The following is a 7,178-nucleotide window of genomic DNA, read 5'->3' on the forward strand; positions in this document are numbered from 1 at the left end:
TCAAACATAAGCAGTCATTTGTTTAACAGTTTACCACATTGGCATGTATTCAGTCATAACATAACCACACACTTATCATGCTCATGAGATGCCCTAATAACTTTTCTAGGACACCCTATAGCTCATTTGGACACGTGTGTGCGGTATAACTCGTGGTTAAGTATCGTTCTGATACCACTCTGTCACGACCCAAACCCGGCCCTAGGGGTTTAGCACCGTAACCGGCCAGTAATCCGAGATTACCGAAGGCCTACTTAACAGTAATACAGTAAAACAGAGTACAGGGCCTGGCGGAAGCCAATACAGTAATTAAACAATGTCCAATGAGCTGTGACAGTCTGTATGCCAAAAAGATTTTTCATGCATTCATACATATACAAATAGTACAGTCTATACAAAATTTACAGTCGCACAGTACAGGGACTTAATCCCTTGATAACAGTACGGTAAACATTCAGTCTATACAGAACAGTTAGACAGTATGAAGACAGGCGTGGAAAACAAACAAAACATCCCCAAGCCATAGCATGGCAACTCGGAACCTCGCAGTGAGGCACAAAGGCTGGCTTGACAAAACTGGAGTTACCCTGACGCTCCTAGCTCCGATCTGGTGTCTGTACACCTACATATATATATGAGCAGTGAGCTAAAGCCCAGTGAATAACATAAAGCGTAAAGGGGTTTAGAATGAATGTCCTTACGGTAATGAAAACAGTTCAATTCAATCAGTATTTCAGTTGTTCAGTACAGTAAACAGTCATATGTGGTACATCCATTAGCATAACAGTAACAGTAGGTCTTAAAAGACCGAACAGTAATGATGGCCATCAGTCAGTAAACAGTAGTGGTTCCACGAGGGAACCGACAGAGATTTCTGTCACAGTAACAGTAAACAGTAGGTGCTAAGGATGCCACAATACAATTCAGAATATAGGACATACATTCATTCAGTTAACAGTAATCAGTTCAGAAAACAGTACAGTTCAGTTGTTCAGAAGATAATCATTTGTGAACATATCTTTACACAATCGTTACTCACAGAGTTTGGGCTACAGTATGCTAGAGCGTGTCTCCCCAGTTGCCAACCCTACACAGTTCACAGGTTGAACACACACTAAGCTACACAGTTGGGAAATATCATAACTTAATCCCTAATGCCTCGGTGTGTTCTACATCTATATCCTCAACAAGATGCCTTAAACTAGGCCTAAGAATGCCTAGAATGGGATGAGGATGCAAAGATGTACATTTAAAAGCATTTTCAGAAAAACAGAGTTCCGCTCGAGCGCAGGTTTCCCCCGCTCGAGCGTACAGGCAAACAAAGGTACACGCCCGAGCGTAAACTTTCCCGCTCGAGCGTACTGTAAAAGTACTGGATGGGTGAAATCCCCGCTCGACGCCCGCTCGAGCTTGAGGCATGACTCCGCTCGAGCGCCCAATCCTCCGCTCGAGCGGACTGTAAAACAGTGCAGAGATACTGGATGCTCGAATTATACGCTCGAGCGGCACTTCCTCCGCTCGAGCGGAAGTGCAAAATCTGGAAAACCCAGATTGCACCTCCAAGCTCAAAACCAAGTTGTTAACAACTCAAAACCGATCCTCTTGGGCTCATTTTCTGGAAAACTCTTATAAACACATGGAATAACATGATTCAAGCTCAATTTTGAGAAATCAAAGCCCAAGGGTGTTTAATTCAAACCCAATTTCAAACCATTTTCCAAGAACAAACCTCAAACATGACATGCATGATCTTAAATCATTTTCAAAGCTTTAATGCTGTTTCAAAAGAGCTCAAACCTTCAAAAACAAGATGAACTCATGGAGTATAACCAAAGGATGGACATGCATGTGAGGAAACATGGACTACAACCTCAAAACTTCAATATATGTACATGCATGCAACAATTAAGCTTCAATTCAACATCTAAACCATGTTTTGGCTCTACACTCCATCAATATGACATGAACCATGCAAGAGTCAACTTAAAACATGAACAAGAAGACAATGGAGCTACCTTTAGTCTTGTATTTCAAGAAGGGAGCTCAAATTAACAATCAACCTCAACAATTTCTTCAATTTCCCAGCAACTCCTCAAGATGAAAACCAATTGTCTCTCTCTCTCTCTAGGTCGGCTAAGCTCAGGAGAAATGGCTGATGGAAATGTTTTGAGTCAAGGATGCAAGGCTCTAGCATCACTAGGTAGTGTGCCACTAAGGGTGGCAAATTGGTAATTACAGCAAACTTTGCAATTAACTCGTTTTAATCTAATTTAATCATACCTAATCAGTTTTCAGATAAATATACCATAAAATCACATTAATTATGAGGGTCATGGAACATCAGTCGGTTTCTAATTCGGCCGCCGATAAGGCCTTCAATTAGCAGTTTAAACACATAAGCATGGACAGATAATCATACAGTCAAACAGATAGAATGCAATTTAACTAACATATACTCAATCAATTCGGTTTCCAATGTCAGTCAGTCAGTTCAGTACTTTTAATCAGTTCAATTATCAGTCAGTTATCAGTTCCGTTTAACAGTAATCGGTGATTATCGGTAATCAATCGGTCATTAATCAGCAAACAGTATGGGGGTTGTTACAGAGGGAGAAGGTCTTGTTGGTCTTTTCTTTTCATTCATTGAGCCTTTGTCCTATCGCGCCATGGATCATCACGCAATAACCTTGCGACCATTAATGATTTGTGGATCAATTATATTCCTCCCTTGATTTGTTTCATGATAGGGTGGAGTAGAGAGGATAAACATCCCCTGGAAACACTCTGTTTGTGCTCTGTTTTTTTTCTGTGGCAGCAGGGCGGTGCCAAAAGTCAGTGGCCGGCCGGCCACCCTTCCATCTGGTCGGCCACTTAACTTTTTACAAGCAGTGTCATTCTTATGGCAGAACAGAAAAAAAGTTGGGGTAAAAATAGATTATTTTTCTGACTGCGAAACAGAACAGAAACTGACACTAAATAGAGAGTTTAAGGGAGGATATTCTTATGCGTATGCGTGCGGCTCCTCGCCTCCCATGCTTTTGATTTAATGCTTTAATAGTAATATGTCGTAATTATTACTTAGATTAATTTGAATTTTAATAATTAGTTAATTTAGCTTATTAATTCATTTGGATTTGTAATAAGTAGTTAATTCGGACACTCAGACATTTGAACTCTCCTGCGCGAGGATAAATATGTAATAATTTGTGTATGTCTTTCAACCCCATTCTTTCTCCCTTTTATTTATCTGCTTATGATGGATAGTATATAGCATTATGTTTTCCTTAGTATTTTTCATGAATTACATCCATTCGTTTTTGCATACATAAAAGTTCGGCTTATCATATTAAACAAATGTCAATTTCAAACTCTTTACTTAAATACATGCACTATCACATGTCTTGAATTGACTCACATGCCATACTAGTAGCCGAGCCTATTAATTGCATGTTGTATGTGTTGCATTAGTCATGTTGCATTATTTAGGATCATACATTTTCTTCAAACTATTTTCTTTCTTTTGACTCGCCTTCGGACATTTGAGGTAAGCATTTTTTGCTTTAGCATATTGCATGAGTGTGATTGCTACCATATCAAAGCATGAATACCATAAGGCCAAGTACTTAAATGATATAACTGTTTGAATGCCTGTGGATGAAGGCTAGTTGCTTGAATTGGGATAGTTTGATTAAATGTATATTTTAGCCCACTTTTTCAAGTGGCATATTCACAAAATCAATTTTCAAACAAAAACATGAAATCAAATGTTCCAATTCTCGCAAGTTAGTCTATATTTGTTTGTGCGTCACATAGTAATGTTAACTTTAATAATTGGAACAAGAGCATATAATGTAAATAAAAATCACATCATGATTAGTAGAGGCCGATCTTTGATCGGGCGAGTGGAGTGCTCAATTCATGACCTTCCCCTCTCATACTTAAGTTCCCGAGCCGAGACACTTTGGTGATGATGGGCTAATGGCCTTTGGCACGAGTCTCGGGTTTTCTAAATTTTTCAAAACAAAATATTTAGGTGGCGATTTTGAAATCTGGCAAAATAGTCCATTTTTGGCATTTCATTCAAAACATCAATTTTCCAAAAAAGAATTGCCGGAATTAGACTCTTTTTGTGTTTTCACTATTTCACATTGCACTTGTGAAATCAGATTCAGAACCACAGGTAAAGTCCAAACTGTAGGGCTATTCGTCTTTCGAAATGAGCGCGAAAGGTCGAGCTACAGTATCCAAAGAATTCTAACACAGAAAGACCCAAGGCAGATTGGGAAGCACGAGCAAAATCCTGATAGAGCTCAAAGATGCAAGCATCATTATGAACATGAGCATACATCTATCAGACGGCATGCCATAAACCGAGAATTGTGTCACAATAGAGAAATATGTGATAAATACGATATTCCATTGAGTTGAACATTCATTCCAAAATAGTACAATTATTAATATCCGACTATGCACGGGTAGGATTTGTTATAACAGGCTGGGTAGTAGAAGATAAAAATGAATGAGCTTTTCCTTTGCCCCCTAAATAGAGTTGAAGGGAACAATTCTAAGCAGCAAAATTTTTCCCATTCAATATCCCACTTGTAATACGATAAACAGAAGTGTGATAAGAAAGAGAAAAATCAAAACTAATTGGGACAAACTTGGTGGGTATATCGGATGAAACAACAAATGATGGATTAGTCAAGGTGGAAGAAGAGGGGCTAAAAAACACACAAACATAGCAACATAGTCGAAGAAAAAATAAGAAGCAAGAAAAAATCCAGTGGCTTATCCAAATAAATGCCGCTGAATAAACCCGGTAACCCAAAAGAATAAAAAGACAGACAAAGGGGCTTAATACATTAGTCTAATCACCCCAAGAAGGGGGGAAAAAGAAAAGAAAAACAGCCACAAACCACCTAAAGAGGCAGCTAAAGCACATAAGACTAGAACCAAATTTGGTCAGCAATAACCAAAGCATAAGCAGGGACAAAGAAGGCCTACCGAGGTGAATACAAGGAAGGAGAGGGCTGCGGAGGCTAGGTTGAAGCTGGGTTGAGGCTGTTAGATGGAGAAAATGAGTTGGAAAAGGCTGTCAGAGGCTGAAAGAAGGCTAGACTGAGGTTTTTAGAGAGAGAAAAAAAGCTGAAAATGGTTGTTGGAGGCTGGGTGAAGGATAAAAAGAGTTATCGGAGGCTAGAGAGAATAAAGGAGGCAGTTGGTGGTACTGGGTGGTTAGAAGAGAGACGACTAGGGAGGCTCTAATATTAAAAAAAAAAATTGAAAGAATTATTTGGCTTACCAATCAATAAGGTAAAGGCTATGTATATATGATATATTTATGATACAATTTAGGAAACAATATACACAAAGATATTCGACAAAATAATTCCTATTCTAATTTCTATATTCAAATATAATATTTTGATTCCTATATTCTACAGTTGTTTGCCCAACTTGACCCAAGTTAAACCCGAATTATCCGAATTGCACATAAATTTTAATTTTTTTTTTCTTTTATTAGTGCAGCTAAGTTAATTAATTTTTTAAAATTAAACTCTATTTATAATTTTTTTTTATAAAATCATTAATATCATTAAAACAAATAATTTATATAATGTAAGAGAGATACCACTATAATAATTTATGAGTGAGAAAAAAATAAAAAATTTTGTGTTATGTTACTTATGTATATAATATATATTTAATATGATTTAACGATCTAAATTACTTTAATATCATCCAATAACTAATAATTTGTATGTATATTCAATATTTATAAATATAGATTGGATCAAGTCTATTTATGTGTATATTCAATGATTTATGTGTTATGTTCCCTAAAGTATGTAAATCAATTCTATTTAATTCTTAAACTATAGATTGGATCTATTAAGCCTCTAAAATATTTAATTCAAATCTATTTAGTCATTGAAAGAATTATAAAAATAAAATATATGCCTATTAGTATTATATATTAGTAAAAGACTATACCTAATTAATATTTTGTTACAGAAAAATCTTAAATATTTATTGTGTTTAAATTTGTATTCGACTCTGGTTTCTCAGTCTTGCCAATAAAATTATATAAGTATTAAATATACTGAAAAAGTAGAATTAGATAATTTAAATAATAAAACTTCACTACAAATAATAATAGATCAAAATAATACATTAATTAAGTTATGATGAAAGAAGTTAGCGATTTATTTATTTATTTATTTATTTTGTGTAGAAGATAAGTTTGAAAATACTATAAATAATTACCCTTACCCTTATAAAAAAACTTGCCAGAAGAACTTATGCCCACGTTTCAAAGTCAAAATAAAAACTTAAGATTTTTTTTTAAATAAAATTTTAACTAGATAGGGTCTTTTACTAATTTATAATACTTATTGGCTTATATTTTATTTTTTTAATTCTTTCAGGAATTAAATATATTTGAATTAAATACTTTAGAGACTTAATAGATTCAATCAATAGCTTAGGGATTAAATAGATTTCAATTTATATACCTTCTAGACTTAGTAGATTCAATCAATTGTTCAGGGGACTAAGTAGACAATTTGACTATAGTTTGGAGGTAAAAAGTGTAATAAACCCATATTTTTGTATAGTTACATATATATATATATATATAATTCGTGGTTCGAGTTGCTCAGGTTGTTTGATACTTCTACTCAAGCCTGTCCAAATTTAATTCGGGGCTTATGAGTATTTATCCAAGCCCATACCGAATTCAAAAATAGTTTATCCAAACCCTAAGAAATTTTGGGTTGAGCTTAGTTCCTCAGATTGAATCTGCTCAAGTTGCACCCCTAATTCAAAATAGTTTAAGATTTTTACTTTAATATTCTTACTAACACACTTGTTAACCTCGGTAAAACCACCATTATTTTGGAGTGTGTTAGTAAGCATGTTAGTAAGAGTGTTAACGTCTACATACACGTAAAGCTAAGCAAGAAAATTGAAAAATTCGCAAACTGAACCGATCCAGTTCAATTTGGTACGTTTTGTTTGATTTTTTAAATTCATGGTTCGATCTTGATTTGAAAATTTGGAGAACCAATCTCCACATATTGGTTCCAGATTTAGGTCCAAGGTTCTAGATTTGAACCAAATTGGGCTGTATAATTTAAACCATTTATGTTTATTTATTATATATTATGTTTAATGGT

The sequence above is a fragment of the Camellia sinensis genome, chromosome 9 (assembly GCF_055761805.1).
Source record: "Camellia sinensis isolate YWXY chromosome 9, ASM5576180v1, whole genome shotgun sequence".
NCBI classification, from domain to species: domain Eukaryota; kingdom Viridiplantae; phylum Streptophyta; class Magnoliopsida; order Ericales; family Theaceae; genus Camellia; species Camellia sinensis.